Source organism: Mus musculus, chromosome 11 (genome assembly GCF_000001635.26).
Source record: "Mus musculus strain C57BL/6J chromosome 11, GRCm38.p6 C57BL/6J".
Classification (NCBI taxonomy): domain Eukaryota; kingdom Metazoa; phylum Chordata; class Mammalia; order Rodentia; family Muridae; genus Mus; species Mus musculus.
In genome coordinates this window covers 8154309-8180407 of record NC_000077.6, presented here as the reverse complement: position 1 = coordinate 8180407, position 26099 = coordinate 8154309, and positions in this window count along the sequence as shown.

Genomic DNA, 26099 nt, shown 5'->3' with positions numbered 1-26099 from the left:
CTTTTAATTGGCTTATATATATATCATTGATCACTAGTTCTCAACTGATTTGTTTCAAGTACAAGCTACCCCTTCTATTATTCTTCTTTACTTCTTTATTTGTTTCTATATTTGCTTTCTAATTTTTTGATATTATTTATGTATTTACCTTGCTTGTTTGGCTGCAAGTCAAAACTAGGGCTTCATGTATATTGAACATTTTTTCCTGTGGCTAAGCCACACCCCTCAGCCCCTTCTGCAGTATTAATTATGCACTTTATACTAGTCTAGTTTCCCCTCTGTTTTTATATTGGTTACAGTCCTTCATCCCCCACAGTCCTCTAGTGCCCCCCTTGTATGTTCAATAATTTTGTACATAGACACCAAACCCATCTTCAGATTGTACTGCCCTACTTCATGAGTGATGTAAGAAGCTTGCAGCAAAGCTTTCCTATTCTGTCCTGCTTTTGAATATTTAAATATCATTTAATTATCCTTATCAAATGCAATGCTGCATTATTGTTTATCAGGTTAATTAATTTAACTTTTTTCTACTTCTTTATGTCAATGCTCTTCATTTCTTCATGTAAGTCAGAGTTAATTATCCATGTTATTTTCCTTCTCTCTGAAAGATTCCTTACAAATCCTTTAATATAATGTTTTATCTCACTCACTTCACTTATTCAGTATAGTACTCAAAATTTTAGCTAGAAAAATAAAACAATGGAAGGGATATAAATATGAAGGAAAGATGTCAAAGTATCCCAATTTGCAGACAACGAAAGACCCTAAAAGCTCTATCATAAAAGTCTTAGAATAGATAAACACTTTCATCAAAATAGCATAATACTAATAAACATACAAAATTCAGTAGCATTTCTCTATAATAATCACAAACTCACTGAGATAAAAGAAGAAGAAGAAGAAGAAGAAGAAGAAGAAGAAGAAGAAGAAGAAGAAGAAGAAGAACAACAACAACAACAACAACAACAACAACAACAACAAAATAAGAAAAAAAAATCCCACTCAGGTTTATGAGAAGAAAAGTAATAGACATCCTTAAAAGAAAAGGAAGAAGTACTAGGTCGTGGAAATACTTTTCATGCTATAAAAAAATTACTGTGAAAATGGTTATTTCACCAAAAGTTGTCTACAGAGAACAACTACTGTTCAACACAATCCACATTAAAATCCCAATGAGATCCTTTTCACAAACAAAAATATAGTCTCAAAATTTCTGTAGAAGCACAAAAGGCCCTAGATAGTCAAAGCAGTCTTTAGCAGAAGGAGCGATGCTGGAGGCACCATGATATCTGATCTCAAATTATATCATAGAACCATAGTGACACAGACAGCACAGGAATTGACATTAGAAACAGACACATGAATCAATGGAATAGAATAAAAGACCCAGAAAGAAACTCATACAGCTTTAGCACCGAACTTTTGACATTGGGGGAAAGACAACAAATACAAACTGGATCCACACATGTAGAGAGAAGAAAGGTCCATCTAACCCTGAACAAAAATCAGTTTAACCTGGATTATGGACTGCAATGTGACATCTGAGACTCTAAAACACGCAGAAGAAAACATGAGTAAGGGGCTGCAATACAGAAGCGTAGGCAAGAACTTTATGAACACTACTCCAATAGCATATGCATAAAGTTCAAAGCGTTAGCAAAACATAGGGAATAATCAGCAGGGTGGAGAGACAGCCTGCAGAGGAGGGAGATATTACTAACTATGCTTCAGACACAGAACTTAATTGTTGGGGGATGGTTTTGTGTACTGTGCATTAAGACGCTGATTTCTGGAGTCCAGCTTCTTGAATTCTTTATATATATTGGATATTAGTCCCCTATCCGATTTGGGATAGGTAAAGATCCTTTCCCAATCTGTTGGTGGCCTTTTTGTCTTATTGACGGTGTCTTTTGCTTTGCAGAAGCTTTGCAATTTTATGAGGTCCCATTTATCGATTCTCGATCTTACAGCACAAGCCATTGCTGATCTATTCAGGAATTTTTCCCCTGTACCCATATTTTCGAGGCTTTTCCCTACTTTCTCCTCTATAAGTTTCAGTGTCTCTGGTTTTATGTGGAGATTCTTAATCCACTTAGATTTGACCTTAGTACAAGGAGATAGGAATGGATCAATTCGCATTTTTCTACATGATAACCGCCAGTTGTGCCAGCACCATTTGTTGAAAATGCTGTCTTTTTTCCACTGGATGGTTTTAGCTCCCTTATCAAAGATCAAGTGACCATAGGTGTGTGGGTTCATCTCTAGGTCTTCAATTCTGTTCCATTGGTCTACTTGTCTGTCACTATACCAGTACCATGCAGTTTTTATCACAATTGCTCTGTAGTACAGTTTTAGGTCCGGCATGGTGATTCCACCAGAGGTTCTTTTATCCTTGAGAAGAGTTTTTGCTATCCTAGTTTTTTTGTTATTCCAGATGAATCTGCCAATTGCCCTTTCTAATTCGTTGAAGAATTGAGTTGGAATTTTGATGGGGATTGCATTTAATCTGTAGATTGCTTTTGGCAAGATAGCCATTTTTACAATGTTGATCCTGCCAATCCATGAGCATGGGAGATCTTTCCATCTTCTGAGATCTTCTTTAATTTCTTTCTTTAGAGACTTGAAGTTCTTATCATACAGATCTTTCACTTCCTTAGTGAGAGTCACGCCAAGGTATTTTATATTATTTGTGACTATTGAGAAGGGTGTTGTTTCCCTAATTTCTTTCTCAGCCTGTTTATCCTTTGTGTACAGAAAGGTCATTGACTTGTTTGAGTTAATTTTATATCCAGCTACTTGATTGAAGCTGTTTATCAGGCTTAGGAGTTCTCTGGTGGAATTTTTAGGGTCACTTATATATACTATCATATCATCTGCAAAAAGTGATATTTTGACCTCTTCCTTTCCAATTTGTATCCCCTTGCTCTCCTTTTGTTGTCTAATTGCTCTGTCTAGGACTTCAAGTACAATGTTGAATAGGTAGGGTGAGAGTGGATAGCCTTGTCTAGTCCCTGATTTTAGTGGGATTGCTTCCAGCTTCTCACCATTTACTTTGATGTTGGCTACTGGTTTACTGTAGACTGCTTTTATCATGTTTAGGTATGGGCCTTGAATAACCCCATTAAAAAATGGGGCTCAGAGCTGAACAAAGAATTCTTACCTGAGGAATACCGAATGGCTGAGAAGCACCTAAAAAAATGTTCAACATCCTTAATCATCAGGGAAATGCAAATCAAAACAACCCTGAGATTCCACCTCACTCCAGTCAGAATGTCTAAGATCAAAAATTCAGGTGACAGCAGATGCTGGCGAGGATGTGGAGAAAGAGGAACACTCCTCCATTGTTGGTGGGATTGCAAGCTTGTACAACCACTCTGGAAATCAGTCTGGCAGTTCCTCAGAAAATTGGACATAGTACTACCGGAGGATCCCGCAATACCTCTCCTGGGCATATATCCAGAAGATATCCCAACCGGTAAGAAGGACACATGCTCCACTATGTTCATAGCAGCCTTGTTTATAATAGCCAGAAGCTGGAAAGAACCCAGATGCCCCTCAACAGAGGAATGGATACAGAAAGTGTGGTACATTTACACAATGGAATACTACTCAGCTATTAAAAAAATGAATTTATGAAATTCCTAGGCAAATGGATGGATCTGGAGGACATCATCCTGAGTGAGGTAACCCAATCACAAAGGAACTCACACAATATGTACTCACTGATAAGTGGATATTAGCCCAGAAACTTAGGATACCCAAGATAATAAGATACAATTTGCTAAACGCATGAAATTCAAGAAGAACGAAGACCAAAGTGTGGACACTTTGCCCCTTCTTAGAAATGGGAACAAAACACCCATGGAAGGAGTTACAGAGACAAAATTTGGAGCTGTGACGAAAGGATGGACCATTGCCATATGCAGGGATCCATCCCATAATCAGCTTCCAAACGCTGACACCATTACATACACTAGCAAGATTTTGCTGAAAGGACCCAGATATAGCTGTCTCTTGTGAGACTATGCCAGGGCCTAGCAAACACAGAAGTGGATGCTCACAGTCAGCTATTGGATGGGTCACACGGCCCCCAATGGAGGAGCTAGAAAAATTACCCAAGGAGCTAAAGGGAACTGCAACCGTATAGATGGAACAACAATATGAACTAACTAATACCCTGGAGCTCTTGTCTCTAGCTGCATATGTATCAAACGATGGCCTAGTTGGCCATCACTGCAAAGAGAGGCCCATTGGACTTACAAACTTTATATGCCCCAGTACAGGGGAACCCCAGGACCAAAAAGGGGGAGTGGGTGGGTAGGGGTTTGGAGGGGTGGGTATGGGGGACTTTTGGGATAGCATTGAAAATGTAAACGAGGAAAATACCTAATAATAAAAAATTAAAAAAAAAAAAGACGCTGATTTCTATGCCCAGACATCTGGTTGCAATCTGGATGTCGGCACGGTCAAGCACCTCCGGTCTCAATGTTATGTAAAAAAAAATTTACCACTACCTCTGATTGGTTAATAAAGTGCTGATCAGTCAATTAGCTGAGCTGAAGAGAATAGGGCAGGACTTCTAAGATCAGATCCCAGTGAGGGGCCCCAAAAAGAGAGTCAAGTGAACAGAGAAGGAGAGAAGAAAGAAAGGGAGATGAACCAGGAAAAGTCACCATGAGGTTGAAATGAGAGAGCAGCCATGAGGAGACAGATAGACCAGATGGAAAGTAATGGGGCATATCGGTGGGTAGGAACAGCCTAGTCAGGTTAGAATGCTCAGAACCTGCTCATCTTAGTGCTTGTATCTTCTTAATAAAAGCACCAGGTCTTCAGGTCTTTATTTGGGAGCTAAAATTGGCTAGAGTAGGCACAGAAACTCCTTGCAGTTATTTTGGTGTGTAATGTTCCAAAAATCACTGAAGGAATACGATAGACTCAGTATATGAAGACAAAGAGCGTTTATTCTGCAGAAACAACCAGCATGCAGGGGGTCAAGCATATTTTTGAAATTGTAACCCTAGACAAAGGCACCCACACCTTATAGGGAACCAAGGGAACTCTCTAGAAGGATTAGGTCATCTAAAATTTCATTGTGGGGTGCTAGGGGGTCTCAGGTGGTCAGTGGTATGCATTCCTATGTCTGAAGGTTTAACCATAGGATGAAATAAGGCTGTCTAGTACAGATGACCCCTGCTGAGATAAGATATTTCCCCATTTTTGTGATTATCCCCAGGCTGTTCTTTGGGAGGATTTTTTATGATCATGTTCTGGATTTTATGGTCTGTTCCCAGAGCTGGTGTCTTATGGCCTAGTTTCTGGGACTTATGGTTTGTTCCTGGAGCTGGTGCCTTCGGAATTCTTTTGAAAATCAGGCCTGGTCCTTAAATGGAGACAAATGGGGTTTATGTTGCCCTTTCATTAGTAAAAGGGGCATAAGCAACATTTTCCAGAATTAATACCTAATTAATTCCACATTTAATACCTAAAAGTATATTCAAAGTTGTGAAAATAAATAGACCCTACTCATCCAATTAATAAATAGGCTAATGACTGAGCAGGGTTCTCTCTGTTCCCTCCTGCCCCCAAACAACCAGTTGTTTCATATGCCTGCCCTCAGTGATAGTTGCTCCCTCTGCCATGCATTCTCTACCACTGTGTACTGAAACCCTTTGAAACTATGGGTCAGGCTGGGCTTTCAACCCTTGCCTTGCTTCTACCATGTGTTGTTACAGTGGGACAAAGGTATTCCAGCAGTACTTAACTGTGGTGAAGCTTTGTGTGTTAAGTATGCCTCTGTTTGGTGTCTACTGTTAACCTTGGCATATTCTTGAAGGTTGTAGTCTCAATATTTTTTCCTGATGGTTTCTCCTCTTTTTCCTTCTTCTGGTATTCTAATTATGCCCAGATTGTACATTTTCAAATTATCCCTTTGTGTTCTTTTTATTTTTATTAGCTTCCCTCTTTTAATTATGTTTTGGGAAATTTCTATTAATAGGTATTATTATGGTTTGAATATGAAATGTCCCCCACAGGCTTGTGTGTTTGAACACTTGGTGATATTTTGGGACATTTGGGAAGCTGTGGGAGTGTGGCTTAACAAGTCAACTTCCCATGGGGTACGGGCCTTTTAGGTGATACACTTTGCTGGTTTTGATAGCCTAGATCTTTTGGCTTTCTGATCTGACAAGACATCTGACATGGACAGAGCCACCCAAGCCATAATACCTTCTCCTCCACACATTGAGACAAAAGAAATCCTTTCTCCCATAAGTTGGTCTGTCATGGGTTCTGCCACCGTGATCAGAAAATTAACTACTATACACTCAATGTTATTTATTCACTTCTTTACCATATCTGCTTTATTAATGAAATCATCAAAGATATTTTGATTAATATTTTAAGTAGTTTTTATTTTTGTACCATTTTCATCTCTATGTCTGTAGTGTACTATGCTCTCACATATCCTCTGACTTTTTCCACTGGTGCTATTACTGTTGACATATTTGGATCTGGCTCTGACCTGTCTCCTCATGTGTGTGTGCCTCTCTGTATTTCCTCACGCCATCCCCTCTGTTTGAATGATAACAGGGGAAATTAGTACCTAGCAGAGCGGATGAAGCTTTCTATGGATTTGCCTTGGCTGTGGATGTGCTTAATCCCTAGAATAGCTGGAGAAGCCAGTAAGTTCCTTGATCCTTATTTTGACTCTTGTGTGTGACCTTTCCGGCACATTCCTACTCAGAGTCTAGATCAGCTTTTAAGCAGCCCCTCCTTTCAGCATGATAGAACACTGTCAGTGAGGTGGAAAAGATCTGTATCTCATAACTAAGTCATAGTGTTCTAATCTGTCCACATGCTTGGACTGTGACCTTTATACTTTTTTCCCATTTAAATGAGGCAGGGATGGTCACAAGTTCTAGCTTGGGGTGATACTCCTTGTGTACCTCCAAGGAGGCTCTCACAAAGTTCATTTTATTTTATTTTTACCTTGGAGAGGAAGCTGTTATGGAGGACACTATATGGTTATTTACCAATATATCTCTATCTCTATCTCTATCTCTATCTCTATCTCTATCTCTATCTCTATCTCTATCTCTATCTCTATCTCTATCTCTATCTATCTATCTATCTATCTATCTATCTATCTATCTATCTATCTTTTCAGAACCATGAGGGGATCTTTCTTGAATATTGGCCATAAGAACACCAGGGTTAGGATTACAGGTCCTAACAAATGTTTGTTAGGATTTGGAGCCTGACAAAGATCTTTTGTCATCCTCCTGAGTGCTAAGAGTCCAGGTGTATAGCACTCCAATGCTTTCTTCTTTTAAAACTAAGTGTTTAATGCACCAAGTGTAGGGCCTGGTGTCAGCTCAGAACACTCCAAGACCAGGTTTCAACACTAAGATTTATTTGCCCCAGAGGGACAAAGGAAAGGGAATTAGAGGTAAAGACAGAAGGAGAGAGAGGATAAGGAAGACAGGAGTGAGAATGGGGGAACAAGGAAGAAAAAGAGGAGTATTTGCCTTGAAGCCAGACAAAGGACTGCCTCTGAAAAGAGATGAGAAAGCTGTGGTCCATAGGCAAATGGCAGTTTATAAAGGGAAAAGGGAAAACCCTGTGTTAGGATGAGGTGTTTAATTTGAACTAGGCATGTCAATTAGGTGAACCAAGGAGATTTTTGACTGCTGGACTTCAATTCTTTGATAGTTGAACCCTTGTAGTGAGCCTCAGGAGGAGGAAGTGGCCAAATAAGGGACTAGACCTTGGTGGCTAGCTTCAGGAATGTAATCTAATGGCTTTTAACAAGGCAGGGGGAGTATGGCAAGGCCTGCCAGAGCCATATTTGCCATGCTCAGGTTGGCTAGATTCCCTTTGCTCAGAGGCAGAATTGCTCTTTCCTTGAATATAAACAGGTCTTAGAACTGGTGGGGGAGGATTGATCATTGGGTGTTTTACTTCAGAAGTTTGAGGCAGCTCCAGGGGGCGTGTTTTTCCCGTTTTTGAAGCTACAAATCTGAGACTGGAGTGGAATTCATTTGTGCTAATTTCTTCCTGCATTTATTTTCTCTTCTCTAACTCTTAGACAAAATGTTCATCACAGGCATTACTTTAGATTTTAACATTCCTCATTAATGATTGGTTCATTTTAGGAACCTCTATTTTTTAATTTGGGTGATTTAAGTAAAGTTTGCCACAAAATTAGTCAAAAATAAGTGTGTTCAGGTCTTTAAACAATTAAGTACCCTCATTTTTTTCCTAAAACAAACAAAACCAGAAATCACCTTTGGGTAAAAACTAAAGATGGAAAATTTCAACCAAAAAAAGAATTATTTATAAAATTCAAGTGTGCTCAAATTGAAGCGTATAGTGGAAACTCTTTCCCAATTTTAATTGTATTGGCCATTCTCCCAAAAGTTTATAATGGGTTACAATACCTAAAGTGGATCTGAAAAGCCAAGGACAAAATGTAGAGCCTAAAAACCACATAAAGGCTTTTAATATTTTTGCTAGTTTCTGCTTCCCTTCAGGCATAGGTTGTGAAATGGAGACATCTTCTGCAGGCAGCTAGCACACCCACACAAGAGTCCCCAGTGGGCCCCAGAGAACTTTCAAGAGGTAAAAAGTTGTTTCCCTCTTCAGTAACTAAAATAAGAAAACCTCTATTTTTCTTTATAAATTGGAGTACAATAAATGCCACTGTTTAGAGATGTGTTGGTGCCACGGGCACAGATCAGCTCAGCCTACTGTGTCTATGTCTGTGTGTGCAGTCTGCAGAAATAAAGGGATTGTTTTGGTCTAAAGGAGAAGCTGGTTTGCAGGGGGAAGTCTGCTTTTCTCAGATGCTCTTCCACAATTCTAGTTTACCTGAAGCCTTGAGCCCAGAACTTAGTTTGCAAGCTCTAGCTTACAAGTAGACTTGGATTGTAAAAGGAAGAGACTATTGAGTTTATAATCCACATTTATGGTTCACAACCTACAATCAATCAGGGATTCTCTTGTAGACATTGACCTGACCTGATTTGCTGTCCACCATTACCTTTATTATAATTTAAGGAGCTAAATATGTTCCTTCCTCTGTAAAGACAGTTATTAGCAGGTCAGCTTTTATTGACTGCTCTTAACTGGTGGGATATCTCTTCTGGGCAAGAGAAAAGGCTCTTGGGAAAGCAAACAAAGGGTCTCTAAAAAGGGAAAAGACCAATTCCAATGGAGCAAGTATCACCCTTTTGAAATATCCTTAATATTACCCTGACATACCAGCCATGCATAGGCAGGCTTAGTAATTCAACAGAGAACCGGTTCAGTCATGATCATGGTGAAGCCTTCTTTACCATTGCCCTAGGGCAACTTCAATAAACTTGGGGTTGCACTGTTTCAATGAGTGTTGGAGCCTTAGTTACTGCTGCTGTGATGCTTGGCTGGCTTCTGTCAAACTAGAGCCTTGGCTGCTGCCTCTTTAGCAAAGAAGAAAACTTCTGAAAGTTCTGAACCAGAAAGTAAGACCCTTCCCAGTTAAAATTTCTTCATTATCTTCGGTCCCTCTACTTCCTAATACCTGTCAACTTCTGTAGTTCAGCTGAGTTTGTTGGTAAGACTCTAGTGAGACAAATAAAAATTAGTCTGCTTTTCCAACCATCAGGAAGATTGGATGGGTTATTTGAGAGATTGTTTTCTTTGTCTTCCTCTGTGGAAATGCATGATTTCTCATCTGCTGCCTATCTGAAAGTATGAGGGATACTGCTGTTATCTGTTGCCTGAAGATAATAGTGTAGCCTGGCTCTCTTCACCTTATGATCAGTATTGGTAGACAATATAATGTAGAAAATATTCTGAATATTTCAACTCTATCAACCCAACACTCTGATTATTCCTTAACTGTCATTGCTTGAGATGGATGTCACACTACTGGATCCAAAGTTCTACATGCAGCTGCTTTCAATATGTAGAAATGGAGACCTTAACCACAGAAAGCTAAAACCCAAACAGAGAATTAAGGCAAAATGAGAATAATGAAACGGAGCCTGCTAGAAATGACTCTAAAACTTAGCATTGAGTTCTCTGATTATCTAAAAGAAAAACAAAACATCAACAATAAAAACTCTCAGACATGGATACACACACATGCACAAACATATGTATATGTGTATGTATATATGATGCATATGTATCCATCTCTATATATGTAAATATATATGTATATGTGTGCACATATATTTATGTTTATAGTCATCTAGATTAGTGACAACAGTTTGCCCCTTAGTTTTCTATACACTAGTTCCAAAGAAAACATGAAATGATTTTTATTAGGCTACAGATGATAATACAGGGGAGTAAAAAGTGTGTATTTAAAACAGTAATTAGTGAGATATCTTGTACTTGGCAGAAAGGACTTGGAAAAAATTCCTCTTCAGCTGAATTTAAGTAGAAAGTCACAGCATCTTTCCACAGATAGCCAAGATGGCGATCCCTTGCCTTTATAGTTCTTTGTGTTTTAGTTGGACAAGGGGTATGTCCCATGCCCCTGTTTTCAGGGAGCGCAAAGTCCAGAAGGCAGGAGACAAAAGAGTAAAGGATGCTGTTGATCTGGTACTCTGGGAGCTACACTTGCTTTTGGCTACAAGGGACTGGAAGGAGGATGCAAGACCACATTGCTTGTCAGCTTTCTTTCTGAAAAGGCACAGGCTGTAGGAAGGGAGTAGCCCAAATTTGAGAAGCAAAATAGAAGTAGCCAGAGGGTCACAGATGATGAAATATGGTTCTGCTGATGGAGTTTAGTGCAAATATTTGCAAAAATATATTCCCCAGTCACAGAATGGGGGGAGAGGGAGAAAGTGGCCTGGACTAGCAATTGCACTCCTTGTTTGGGATTCTGTTTCTAGAGAAAGTCACTGTGTGTCTTCTCTATTTCTAACCCATTGGTTATGTTCTAAAATGTAAGCATGTGCACAATAAATAGATATTTATATGTCTGTTGGCTGATTTGATAGGACAGCCAGAGATTTATAGCACATAAATGTGAGGAGTAAGTGTTGAGTAGGATTCCCAGTGACTCTAACATGGGCATTTGTCCAACCTCTACCTCATAGCCTTTTCAATCATAGCCTTTTGTCATTGAATCTGTCAGCAGGTATAATTGTTTTGAAGTTCAGATCTTCACCTTATGGCTTTGGGGGAGGTCACAATGCAGGAAACAACATCCAGGAACACCAAGGAAAACTGACTTGAGGCATCCTGTTAGGTCAGCCGATGGAAGGACAGACAGTCCTAGAGTAAGTCTCCAGTAAGGCATTGGGGAATGATGATCCATGCAATGCCAATGAGGAGTTTCCAGAATGCAGTATAAAACTGAATTCTAATTGTGGAATACCAAATAGATTCTTAACCAAAGTTCTTTTAATCCAGATATGCATTACACATGTAGGGGAAAAACAAAACAAAACAATTGTCTCAGTGAAATAATGTATTTAAGAGAGTGAGTATATGATTTTTTCATCTTATTTTCTCATTGCTCAGTGTTAAGATCCATCAATGGTTAGCATATTTTGAAATTTAGAAAATGTTCTGAAAATTAAACGGGGCCATAAAGTCAAAACAGGAAAAGTTACCAGTTCCAACTCAAAATATTTGAAAGTCAAGAAAAGCAATAGAAAAGATGAAAAACAATCCTGATTTTTTCTGCCAATTAGCATAATTTGCCCAAAGTTGTTGGACTTCACATCTCAATCTTTGGTCAGTTCCATTACTCAGCAAGAGAGATTCCCACTCTCTTCTTTTTCGACACTTTTGTTTTTCAGTTGGCTCCTCGGTAACAGTCTTCTATTTTTGAGTATAATCTCTTAAAATCAGCCTCTTTTCCTCAGCAGGCCTTCCACAGAAAGGTTTTAAAACCAGCACTGCACCACTGTTTGATTGTGTCTCAAATTTGCATCCATAGCTCTCAGTTATTCTGCAAACTCTGCTGTTCCACAAGCCACTGCTCCCTGACTTTGTGTTTGTCTTTGAAATTGACACACAAAATATACCAAATTCCAGACTTCATTATCAAGTCTAGTGCAAAGTACTAGTGGCTGAAGTCCAAACACAGAGTCCCATCTGGTCTCTCCCTATCAACTCTTTAACCCAGCATCACCTCTACCATCTCTCTATGGGTATGTGCAATGAGCTGTTAGAATCTCAATCTTCTTCCTGCACACTTTAAGGTACAGAGTTTCTTGGTTACTAAAGTTATAGAAAACAGTGTGATGAGTTGTGACTGATGTCTTGTCCAGGTCACAATACATTGGATTTATCCTATGTACATAGTACACCTGTCTTAGAGCAGAAAACAATGATCCCATGTCCAAGACACCCTCAGCCACTATATAAGTTGTTTTCTTCATAAATTCTGAGTTGGGGAGACATTAACACTTACCTGATTGTTGTCAGACTTCCTTTCCTTCATTGGAAATATATATATATATATATTACTTGGTTTACAAGGGCTGACAGCTTAGAGTTCTGTTGTAGGCCACAGGAACACTGAAGAAGGCAGCAAGGTGTGGAGTTGACAATTGGGGTTGGTGCTGATAGCAGCTGATGGGGCTAGAAGGTGCTGGCAGCAGCAGGAAATTTATGGGATCAGTACAGGTAGTACTGATGGGAGCCAAACTTAATTATCTGGGGCTGGGGCCGGTATGGTAAGAAAATCTGAACTCTTAGCTCTTAATGATACATTAAGAAAGAAAAAAAGGGCAGAACATCACACGCACACACACACACTGGATGAAGCAAAGAGGGTGTATGTGTTCAATGACCTTTATTTTTGTTCTAATATTTTTATACCTTCTCAGACAAATGTGTTCTAGGTAAGAAAAATTTACCTCACAGATAAAATGTTACAAAAGAGGGAGTTATAGCAGGATGTTGATTATAAATTCAAAGCAGTCATTTTATCTGTTTCATTTTTATAAGCTCATTATAACTTCAAAGCAATAGTTTTATATGTTCACAGACTTACTTTATCCTGGTGTACACCTGTGGTCTCATTCTTGGACCTGATCTAAAATGAATGTTTTTCCTTGATCATAAATCAGTCCCAAGCCTATTTCTCTTCCTAGTGCAATTCATATGCTTGTAGTGCAAGAAAGATCACTGTACTCATTTTTGCACAGCTTTTATTTACTATTCTATGAGGAGGGATCACATTCTATTCTTGATTCTAGCTTTATTATATCTTTCTAGCAAAGCAACTAAAAGCATCTCTTTGAACTTTTTATCAATTATTTTAATGTCCTAAAATTATTTGAATCAAATCATGAATTCTATAAGATCATTAATTAATCTAAACAGCATTAATACATGAGTGTTCATCATGATGTTGATCTGCAGGAAAGTTGTCCAATAGAGTGGGCTAATTTCCAGGAGTCAATCATAACTGACTATAGGCAGAAAGTGTCTTTCTTTGCCCAATCAGACCATGTCAGAAAAAATAAGGAATACAGAAATGGCAGCAAGCATGGCAAGGATTGCAAGAAACAATCCTGGAACAAAATCGCTGGGGTATGTACTTCTTCAGAGCATATCAATTATAGTCATACAAAATGATGGATCATCTCTAAAAAGTTGACTTGTTTGCCACAGCCTTTCCTTCACGACTTCCTCCAGAATTTACCTCAGCCTTAGAAAAGATTATGGCCACTGGATTCTTGCAGTCTTGAAACTGTTAAAACTATGGGGATGCTTAAAATCAGATTTAAAACATTTATGTTCTGAGGTAGCTGTGAGTCCCTGGAGGTGAGTCCTAGAATGCTGGGGTTCAAATGTGAATTATCATCCAGTATGTGACTTCATGGCCTCCAGCCAGTGGTGGTGTTTTTGGAGGTCATGAGAACTCTGCAATGTGGGGCCAGAATAGCTGAAGTATCTCACTGGGGGGCAGGCCTTGAGTGTTAGACTCACTTATTGTTTCAGCCTAAGATCAGACTTTCCTGGTTTGCTATGATGGAAGAAGTAGTAGCCACCTGATACTGCTATAAATGAAGACTTCCATGGCTTCCCTGCCATGATGGGGACATTATGAAACCTCTGAAACCATGTACCAAAATAAATTTCTCCTACCTTCATTGTTAATTTCAGATATTCTGTCACAGTGACAGAAAGTACTGAAAACCAAATGTTTAGAATACGACATGGACTCTATCCTTATCTCACCTGCCCACCATCTAAATGGGGAAGCTAAGTTTTAGCAGAAGATAAATAATATGTTAAAGTCACATAGCTCATCACCAGAGAGTTCTCCTCCTGCAGTAAACAGGAACAAATGCAGAGACCCAAAGTTAGAAAATATGCAAAGAGTGAGATATCATAAAACACTGAGTCCTAAGCTGAATGTATACATCGAATCTCTCCCCTGAAGGCTCAGGGAACCTTGCAGAAGAGGACAGAGAGTTTAAGGGCCAGAAGTGGTGCAGGACACCAAGAAAATAAGTCCTTCAAAATCAACATCATCAAAGCACATATGAACTCATAGAGCCTGATGCAGTGTGCACTGGGCCTGAATGGGTCTGCACCAGATTGGCTCCTACAGCTGAAAGGAGAAGTGGGCACACACACCGTAACCTAGCTATCTTCAATTGACAATCACTGCAAATGAAAAAGGACTCTTTCCCTCCTATTGGGTTGCCTTGTCCAGCCTTGATATGAGGGTTTGTACCCAGTCTTACTGTACCGTGTTAGGCCATGTTTGGTGGATATTCCTGGGTGGCCTGCTCTATTTTCTTTTAAAGAAAGAAACAGAAGAGGAGTGGGTCTGGCGCAGAGGGAGAATAGGCAGAATGTGGGAACAGGGACTGGGAGAAGTAGAGGGAGGGAAAATGAGGTTGGAATATAATGTATGAGAGAAGAATAAAGGTTTAAAATATTTGACATATATCTCTCCTATATGATAGTTTCCAGTTTATTGTTCTTTATGGAAATCCTGAGTATGTGTTCAAGTGGTCTCTGTATCAGAATTGGTTTCTTGTGCCTTTACTTGGGCTCTTTTCCTTTTGTTTGTCATTTTTTGTTCTATCTTATTTTATCATTATTCTTCATAAACCTATTTGTTTTCTAATAAGAGACAGAAAGGAGGGTGGATCCAGGGAGGGGAGTTGGGGAAAGCTGGGTAGAGGAGAAGAAGGGGAAACCATAATTAGGATACATTATAGAAGAAAATAAATCTAATTTCAATAAAAGGGAAAAAAGATTCCATGGCTCATGGCATTTCTGATTTTTTTTTATGCTAGTGTATCCATAGATTTATATTCGTGCACCTCTTTCATAGAGTTGTATTTTCTGGGAATCAATTATAAGGCAGCTCATTGCCATAGGACAATAATATTTGTGGTTGCTCAAATCCTATGTATACAATAGCTGTTTATATAGAACCTACATAATCCCATTATGCACTAAACCATCTCTAGACTATTGGTCATACTAATTTGGTGTAATGCTACACAAATAGGTTGCTCAGAGAATGGTGACAGGAAAATATCTACAACAATTCAGTGCAGAGACAACTACTTCTTTCTGAATAGTTTTAATTCACAATGTTGTTTGTAGATGTGGGCTGTGGACAAAGAGGGCATGACAGTTCTTCTTTCCTCTGTTCCTACCCCTAAGACAACACTCATTCACTCCTATGTACACAATTCCTCTCTCCCCTCTATCTCCCAGATGTCCCCTCCACTTTGTTACCACAATTCCATCTTAATTTCATTCCATATAAACATGCTTGATTTCATGTTATAATATAAAATGCAGTCAAGGGACATGAGAGAAATCATGTGCTATTTATCTTTCTGTCATTGTCTTAAATCATTTTATATGATTGACTCCAGTTGCCATAATTTTCAGGAAAATTTCATAAATTCATTATAGCTGAAAAACTGTCAGTTTGTACACATACCATATCCTTTATTTGTTCCCTGGTTGATGGGCATCTTTGTAGGTTCCATAGCATAGCTATGAAGAAGAGCATTGATGGAACACCTATGTGCAAGTATCCTTGTGATGTGCTGACTTGGAGTCCTTCAGGTAAACACTCAAGCTTGGCACTGCACACTCATAGGTTAAATCTATTTTTACTGTTCTAGGAAATACCACACTATGCTATGCACACTCCAGTGAAGTTTGCTTGGCAGGTCAAGAGGCCTGGAAGCACTCATGAGACAAAGAGTTTCACGGAAACTCACCTCCTGGAACTTTGGCGTTCTCATAACCCGTATACTCATACCCTATCCCTGCGTTAGTCTGGTATATGGATCCACGTGCTCTGTTTTAGTATTATTTTATTATAAGTGCCTTTAAAGATTGAATTCTGACATAGTTAAGCCTTCACCAGTGTTCTAACATCCCAGAAAATCCTTGAAGCTGACAAACTTGGAATTCAGTAGGAGTTGGGGAATCCCACTGAGACAGGAATCTTCACTACAGCCAGATATAGCAGGCTACATTGCATATTAGAAGCAAGTTGGTGAATTCTTTTAACAAATGGAGATTCTCCACAGATACTTAAAAGAACAGCCAAGTTACACTCATACAAGAATTTATCAAGGCCTAGGAAATAGGGGGGTTGTGGTATTGCATTATTCATGAGAAGGTCTGCTAGAGCAGAGTGCCCTGGTGCTAGCTTTCACAAGGCTCAAAAGAGTAGCACAAATTGTGACTAGGGTGTGAAATCCTTACCTGTCATTAGCTGACCCTAGGCAGGGCTGTTTCATCTTTACTGTAAACATTTATCTGGTTCCCATAAGTCCTTTTGAAGTCATTCCTTTGTTTTGTGTCAGGTAATTGCAATGTACTTTGCCTGTTGTGACATCCTACCCCCTTTATTTTCTGTATTATATAAAACTGCTGTTCACTTTGTGACAATACATTCAGATTCTACACAATCTCCTGTGTGCATCTGTCTGTCATTCGCTGACTCCTTGCCCATCTGCATCCAGAGACCTGTCTTATGCAGACAAGGGACCCAAGAGGGTCTGTGGCAACACTAATTTCAGTAGTGGTTAGATGTGTTCACATTGCCATTAGAAGTGTATAAGGACTCCCCTTTTCTCCACACCCTCCCCCATGTTTGTAGTTGTTTTCTTAGTGACTGCTACTCCACAAAAGGTAAGATAGAGTCTCAACAAAGTTTTAATTTACATTTTTCAGAAGACTATTGATATTGGACATTCTAAACATGTTTGCTGCTGATTTGTAGTTCATCTTTTGAGAGTTGTTTGCTCACTGGACTAGTTCACTCACTGACTGTTTCAGTTTCTTGATATTTAATGTTTTGTGCTCTTTGTATATTCTGGACACTAATCCTCTGCTGTGTATATATAGCTAGTAAAGTCAGATGCCTATTTGGCAGAGGATCCCTTGATTTTTTTTTCTTTTGCTCTGCAGAAAATGTCAACATTGTGAAATCGAATTTGTTAATTTTTAACATTATTTCCTGAGCAACCAAAGCCCTTTCCAGAACCCCCTTGTTTTGTGCCTATGTCTTGAGGCATTGGCAATTTTGATTCTTCCAGTAAGGCTTTTGGTACATTTGGAGTTATTTTTATACAGGGTGAGAGATATGGATCTAAGTTCATGTCTTTCCATAAAGCATTAGAGGATTTGTCTCCTTTTTAATGTTTTGTGTTTATTTCTTTATAAAAATCAGACGTGTATAGCTGTGTATGTTATATAAGACTCTCTCTCTTGTGATAGTACTTTGCCGCCTTACTATGGAGCCATAATATATCTTGAAGTCAAGCATGGCGATACCTCTAGCAATATTGTTCTTGCTGGGTATCGACTTTACTATCTTGAATCTTTTGTGCTTCCATATGATTTTTTAATATTTCAGAGACAGATTACATTTGTACTTTTGATATGAACTCTGTTGAATTTCTAGATTGCATTTGGGAGCATAACCATTCTTACAATATTAAGTCTTTCAAAACACCATCATGGGGTCTGCCACATATTAAAGTATCTTGAATTTCTTTCTTCAATAGTTAAAAATTTTTATTGTACATATCTTTTATTTCCTTGGTATTTTCTTTCAAGGCATTTTTTTGGAGGGGATTGTGAATGGGATTTTTTTACATGACTTGCTTCTTAGCATACTTGTTATTGGCATGTAGAAAAGCTACTAAGTATTGCATATTAATTTTGTATCATGCCACATCTTTGAAGACATTTGTGTGGTGTAAAATTTTTATGGTAGATTTTTAGGCTCCTATATAGAGTCAATTTATCTGCAAATAACAGTAATTTGACAACTCCTTTTCATACTCACAGTCCATGGATTTTCTTGTATTTTCCTGATGTTGTGGTTAGGACTTCAAGAACTATACTGATTTCAAGGGAAACACATTAATATGAATTTAATTGTTATCTGTATTTTCATCTCCATTTTTGTTCATTTGGGTCTCCTCCTGTGTTGCTATTAATTTCACTAAGGCTTCACCAATGTTGTTACCTTTCATAGAAGCAATACTTCCACTGATTCTCTCTCTGTCCTTTTTTTTTTTTAAGATTTATTTATTATTATACATAAGTACACTGTAGCTGTCTTCAGATATGCCAGTACAGGGCATCAGATCTCATTAAGGGATTACGGGTGGTTATGAGCCACCATGTGGTTGATGGGATTTGAACTCAGGACCTTCAGAAAAGCAGTCAGTGCTCTTACCCCTGCTGAGCCATCTCGCCAGCCCCTCTCTCTGTCTTTTACCCCATTCCATTAATCTTTCCCCTGAGTTCAATTTTTTTCCATCTACTAATTTGGATTTGGCCTTTAACATTTTTTTCCAAGGTTCAAAGTCACATCATTAAGTTGTTAGCTTGATATCTTTTTTTAATATCAATGTTGGTGCCCTTGCCTATAACACCCCCCTTTAAGAACTGCCTTTATTGTACCTCACAGATTTTGGTATGCCATGTTTTCATTTTCATTTGATTCTAAATGTATTTTGAGTTTTTCCTGGATTATTTTGAGAAAGCCATTGGTTGTTCATCACCATGCTGCTTACCCCTCAAAGGTCTGTGTATGTTCTATAGTTCTTCTTCCTGTTGATTCCTGATTTTGTTCTACTGAGAATAAAGAGATTAGAAATTATTTCAGCTTTGATTGAAAAGATCTATTTTGTATTCTGTTTTTGTATAATTTGATTTAATGAAAGCTCCATGGGCTTCTGAAAAGAATGTATATCTTTCAGTTTTTAGATCACAGACTCTGTAGATGTCTGTTAGGTCCATTCAATGTATGATATAATTTAAGTCAAATACTTGTTCTTTGTGTTATAATGACATGGTTTTAGTATTAATGTCACTACTATTGTTAGTGTTAATATATTTCATTAAACTTAAAAGTATTTGTTTTGTGAAATTGGGTGGTCCCCTGTTCAGTGTATGGATATTTAAAACTATCATGTCCTCTTCATTTATACTTTAATCAATTTGTTTTGATGTTCTTTATCTCTTCTGATTAATTTTGGTTTGAAGTACACTTTTTCAGAGATAAGAACAGCGATATCACTCTTTGCCTAGCTTCATTTGCTTAGAATACTCTTTCCCATGATTTTAGTTTCAAGTTATATCTGCTTTTGACTATGTAGTGCTTTTAAAATGTTTTATCTATATCCTATTTTCTTAGGTCCTGTTTCTAAAGTGATCTGCCACTCTGTGTCTTTTAATTACAGAACAGAGACAGTTTATAACGTTATGATTGAAGTTATACACTACTTTATATCACTGTGTTGATATGGTGGTGTTTGGTAGCTGTCCTCATTTACTAACTGCTGGTCTAGCATGCTTTATTCTTTTCTGTAGATTCATGGATGTATTTAACTTTCAATTCACCTAAAAGGACTCCTTAGGTATCTTTTAGTTGGGCTGTTTTATTGGCTATTAATTTCATGTTCTCTGTGACCCGTTGTGTTTGTGTGCCTTTCCACAGTGCTATTAATGTGATTTATTGACATTTTACTTTCAACATTTCGGAATTTTCACTATTTTTCTTCATTAAGTAAGTTCTAGTTTCATCTCCTATACTGGCCCTTCTTTTTATTAGCAGGTTTGTGTGTGTGTGTGTATTGTCAACCCTCAGGTGTGTCCGGGCACACACTTATGCACACATGTATGAGTGCCTGAGAAAGCAGATTACGATTCTGTATCCCCTGGAACTGGAGGTACAGATGGTTGAGAACTGGGAACTGAACTTAGGTCTTCTGCAGGAGCAGCAAGCATTCTTAACCACTGAGCCATCATTCAGTCCTTGCTTCCATTTCTTTCAATATAACCATTCTTTTGATTTTTTTTTGGGGGGGGGACCTAAATTCATTCACTTGCACTGGAGGAGATTGTAATAGGATTAGTGGGTTTTGAAGGAGTCAAGATGCCTTGAGTTTTCAACTGTCTTGTGGATTTTGTTGTTGTTGAGACTTGCAGATCGGTGGTTAGGCTATTGGTTGAGTTTTCTCTCTCTCTCTCTTTCTTTCTTTCTTTCTTTCTTTCTTTCTTTCTTTCTTTCTTTCTTTCTTCCTTCCTTCCTTCCTTCCTTCCTTCCTTCCTTCCTTCCTTCCTTTCTTTCTTTCTTTCTTTCTTTCTTTCTTTCTTTCTTTCTTTCTTTCTGTCTCTCTCTCCTTCCTTCCTCCTTTCCTTTCCTTTCCTTTCCTTTCCTTTCCTTTCCTTTCCTTTCCTTTCCTTTCCTTTCCTTTCCTTTCCTTTCCTTTCCTTTCCTTTTCTTTTCTTTTCTTTTCTTTTCTTTTTTCTTAAATCACAGTTATTAATTCAGTAGCTGTCTTTTCGATTTTCAAGACAGTGTGAGGATTTCTTTTCATCCCTGCCCTGCCTGCACAATATATTACCCACCCTCCAAACCCCTGATGCTCTTACCATATTGGGAACCAGCTTTGGTTCCCATTACTCCTCTAAAGTATAATACTGCCTATAACAGTAGTCACCATCAGAGTTTAGGCCAGCTATGAACACGCAATGAGAGTCATAAAACAAACATTTGTCCTTAAACTCCAACAGGAACACTGATAGTGCATCATCCATTAACATATTAGTTACTACAGGTATGAGTAGAAAGAACAAAACTAGAATAAGACAAGTGGTTAGTCTGCCAGAGCCTGACAAATACAAAGGCTGATGCTCATAGCCAACCATTTGGGCTGAGAACAGGATCCCCAAGGGGGTCCCCACAATGCAGGAGTTAGAAAACAGTAAAGGAGCTGAAGTGGTTTGTAACCCCATAGAAAGAACACTAATATCAACCAACTAGACCCCCCCTCCCAGAGCTCCCAGGGAGTAAACCACAAAACAAAGAGTACACATGGAGGGACCCATGGCTCCAGCCACATATGTAACAGAGGATGTCCTTGTTGGGCATCAGTGGGAGGAGAGGTCCTTGGTCCTGTGAAGGCTTGATACCCCAGTGTAGGGGAATTTGATAGAAGAGAGTGGGGGTGGGTGGGTGTTGGAACACCCTCATAGAAGCAGGGAGAGGAAGGGATAGGGGGTTTCCCAGGGGAGGGGGTAACTGGAAAAGAAGACAACATTTAAAATGTAAATAAAGAAAATATCCAATTTTTTAAAGAAAAGAATAACAACTCTCATGTTGATCTTATGATCCAGTTGATTAATTAGGATCAAACATATGATGCTGCAATGAAACCAGGTTTCAAATGGACAATTTTGATGTAACCATCTATATTAAAGTACAGAAAAACATAATGTTAGGGGGGAAAGTCACATGATGTTTTTAATGGGACTAGGTCTATTTAACTCTTGATGGAGCCAGTTGAGTCCTAAGGTGAGGTTGGACTGCAATTAAAACAATTAACATTTGAGATAGGGTTTTACACTGAATTGTGCCCTTACCTTATAAAAGCCTGTGCTTTTGGCATGATGTTTATATTAGTCTACTTGTGAAAAATAAAGAAACAGCATTTTTGAGATCTGAAAAAAAAAAAAAGACAAGTGGTCAGTATTTTGGGTGGCACTCTGGGGATGTAACCAGAAGGAGGGCTGCAGTCGGGAAAAGAGGGGTCATGAGGCAAGTTTTGCTGAGGTGGAACAACAGAGAGAGTTAAAGGAATTCCACTAGATATCCTGAAAATGTTCCAAGTTTCAGGAGGCTAAGGCATGGAGACTCTACAACCAGTCTAGACTTTTATCTTTGGAAAGCTTACCAAAAGGAAAAATTAGATTGGAAAGAGGGCATAAAGAGATGGGTAGAAAAATGGCTCAGTGGGTGTTTGCTGCCATGTTTGATGACCTGTGGTTAAGTTCAGAATCTGTATATAAAAGGAGAGAACTGCCTCCCATGATCCCACAAGTTGTCCTTTGACTTCCACATATGTGTAGTGGCATGTGTACCCCCCCACACATACACACAAAATAAAGGAATGCAGTTTTAAAGCAAATAGGGTGTGGGGAACAGAGCAGAGCTGGTTAGCTAAATTGGCATGAGATATGAAACAAAGGAAGGATAACTGTGAAGAGAAAAAAGCTGGACAGGGGTGCAGTGTTGGAGTGTGTGTGGTCTCACCTGGCTGTTGGCTCGGGACTCTCTAGGCATTCCTATTCCTATCCTGACTCCTCCCAGATAGATGCCTGTTACATCCCTGTATGCTTCTTCACCAGGTCATGTCCTGTCAGTGACTCGTCTCTTACAGATTGGACCACAGTTGCTGGTCAGGTTGCACATGCTGCTAACACCTCTAGACTGTACTCTCACCAGCACTGGCCCTGACCGTGGGTGTTCCTTCCTGTCAGGCAGCCCACTTGGGACCTATCTTGTAAAATGTCTCTATCTTGTAAAATGTGGTGTAGTTCTTCCTGTTTCCCCTGGGCTCTGCAGGTCCAGTCTCCTGGGTATTATCCAGCTCTCCCCAGCTTAGTTCCAGGAGGTTCTGGTAGACCATATGTGGGTGCCACTTTCCATCTTGGATCTCCCAGCTTTTATGGCTTTCTGTTCACATGTCTGAGAAATCTCTCCTCTGTAGAAGTTATTACTGTTTCGTTGTCAGCTAATATCTACGCTATTTTTTATGAAACACTGCTTGAACAGAATATGTATTCTCTGTTAGTAGGTTATAGAATTTCTATATATCCCAAAGATAACTTTATTAGTTTATTACACCTTCTATTTTGTTAACTTTGTCTTTTCTTGAGAATGCAAGCTGGCCTGGCATTCACTATGTGGATGGTGATGGCCTTGATTTACATCTCCTCTGCAAGGCCGGGGTCATAGTATGACACAACACTTGGTTTATGTGGTACTGAGGATTGAACTCACAGCTTCATGCATGGTAGGCAGTCTACCACCACTCCACACCCTTGCCCTGGATTCTCTTGATCTATGTTTCCTTGCATTACCTATAATATTTTCCTAGCAAAAGTGAAAATTTTCATCTATGTGACAGAAATAAATGTTGATAGCATTAAACATTGTCCTTCAATGTCACAGATAGAGCTTCGGGTCTTGAGATGGGTCTGATGGATTTCTGTTCTGCCAGTTTTTCTTTCTTGGCTAGTTGATATGCTTTGTTCACCCTTCTCCCACATCTCCATAAGATGGGGACCAAAAGAGGTGACAAGAAAACAAAAGAAAGCAGACAAGCATCTCCAGAGGCAGAACTCAGATCAACTGAAGGATTGCAGGCTCAGTGGAAGCAGGACTGTGAACACATGACCTGAGGTCTTGGAATTTTATTGGATGGAAAAAGAGGAACTTTGGAGATGGAAGATTGCATCTACAGGTCACCTCCCCTACAGTCTGGAAGTAGGGATACCAGCGGGACTGCTGTGTGGGTCATGTGATCTGAGGCATCCACCTGTGTCTACAGCATTCACAGGTGTCATCTGTCAAGTCTTAGTCCTCTAGAGGCGTCCAGGTCACAACCCCTGCACCCTCACATTTTTAACCTTTCTCAATTACTTTGTATCACTCATGTTTTTTTTTTTTAATTTAAGTATACAGTTACATTTATATTTTATGGATCAAATTGTATATATTTTTGACAAAAGGACACATGGGACATGAAAGAGGAAAATAGTCTAGAGGGGAAGATGGAAGTGGGGAACAAGAGTAGCTGTGATATGAGGGAGGAGGAGGAAGGAAAAAAGCCTCGAAATACATTTGTTACACTACATCCTAATGGCATGTAACACATTAAATGATGATTATAAAAAGTCCAACCACAAAAAGTCAACAGTTCCTGCTTTGTTTGCTCTCCATTCTAGCATATTTTATCATGAGGACTACTTTGCTACCATCTTGGGAGTTTTGTGTAGGCCACGTTCTATTTATGTAGGGTATGGAGAAGGGTTGTGCTTGCTGTGTAGCTTGCTCCTGGGCACTGCATTCTCTTGTCCCCGCTTTCTTTTTTTTTTTTTTTTTTTTTTTCCATTTTTTATTAGGTATTTAGCTCATTTACATTTCCAATGCTATACCAAAAGTCCCCCTTACCCACCCACCCCCACTCCCCTACCCACCCACTCCCCCCCTTTGGCCCTGGCGTTCCCCTGTACCGGGGCACACAAAGTCTGCGTGTCCAATGGGCCTCTCTTTCCAGTGATGGCCGACTAGGCCATCTTTTGATACATATGCAGCTAGAGTCAAGAGCTCAGGGGTACTGGTTAGTTCATAATGTTGTTCCACCTATAGGGTTGAAGATCCCTTTAGCTCCTTGGGTACTTTCTCTAGCTCCTCCATTGGGAGCCCTGTGATCCATCCATTAGCTGACTGTGAGCATCCACTTCTGTGTTTGCTAGGCCCCGGCATAGTCTCACAAGAGACAGCTACATCTGGGTCCTTTCGATAAAATCTTGCTAGTATATGCAATGGTGTCAGCGTTTGGATGCTGATTATGGGGTGGATCCCTGGATATGGCAGTCTCTACATGGTCCATCCTTTCATCTCAGCTCCAAACTTTGTTTCTGTAACTCCTTCCATGGGTGTTTTGTTCCCACTTCTAAGGAGGGGCATAGTGTCCACACTTCAGTCTTCATTTTTCTTGAGTTTCATGTGTTTAGGAAATTGTATCTTATATCGTGGGTATCCTAGGTTTTGGGCTAGTATCCACTTATCAGTGAGTACATATTGTGTGAGTTCCTTTGTGATTGTGTTACCTCACTCAGGATGATGCTCTCCAGGTCCATCCATTTGGCTAGGAATTTCATAAATTCATTCTTTTTAATAGCTGAGTAGTACTCCATTGTGTAGATGTACCACATTTTCTGTATCCATTCCTCTGTTGAGGGGCATCTGGGTTCTTTCCAGTTTCTGGCTATTATAAATAAGGCTGCTATGAACATAGTGGAGCATGTGTCCTTCTTACCAGTTGGGGCTTCTTCTGGATATATGCCCAGGAGAGGTATTGCTGGATCCTCCGGTAGTACTATGTCCAATTTTCTGAGGAACCGCCAGACTGATTTCCAGAGTGGTTGTACAAGCCTGCAATCCCACCAACAATGGAGGAGTGTTCCTCTTTCTCCACATCCTCGCCAGCATCTGCTGTCACCTGAATTTTTGATCTTAGCCATTCTGACTGGTGTGAGGTGGAATCTCAGGGTTGTTTTGATTTGCATTTCCCTGATGATTAAGGATGTTGAACATTTTTTCAGGTGCTTCTCTGCCATTCGGTATTCCTCAGGTGAGAATTCTTTGTTCAGTTCTGAGCCCCATTTTTTAAGGGGGTTATTTGATTTTCTGAGGTCCACCTTCTTGAGTTCTTTATATATGTTGGATATTAGTCCCCTATCTGATTTAGGATAGGTAAAGATCCTTTCCCAGTCTGTTGGTGGTCTTTTTGTCTTATAGACAGTGTCTTTTGCCTTGCAGAAACTTTGGAGTTTCATTAGGTCCCATTTGTCAATTCTCGATCTTACAGCACAAGCCATTGCTGTTCTGTTCAGGAATTTTTCCCCTGTGCCCATATCTTCAAGGCTTTTCCCCACTTTCTCCTCTATAAGTTTCAGTGTCTCTGGTTTTATGTGAAGTTCCTTGATCCACTTAGATTTGACCTTAGTACAAGGAGATAAGTATGGATCGATTCGCATTCTTCTACATGATAACAACCAGT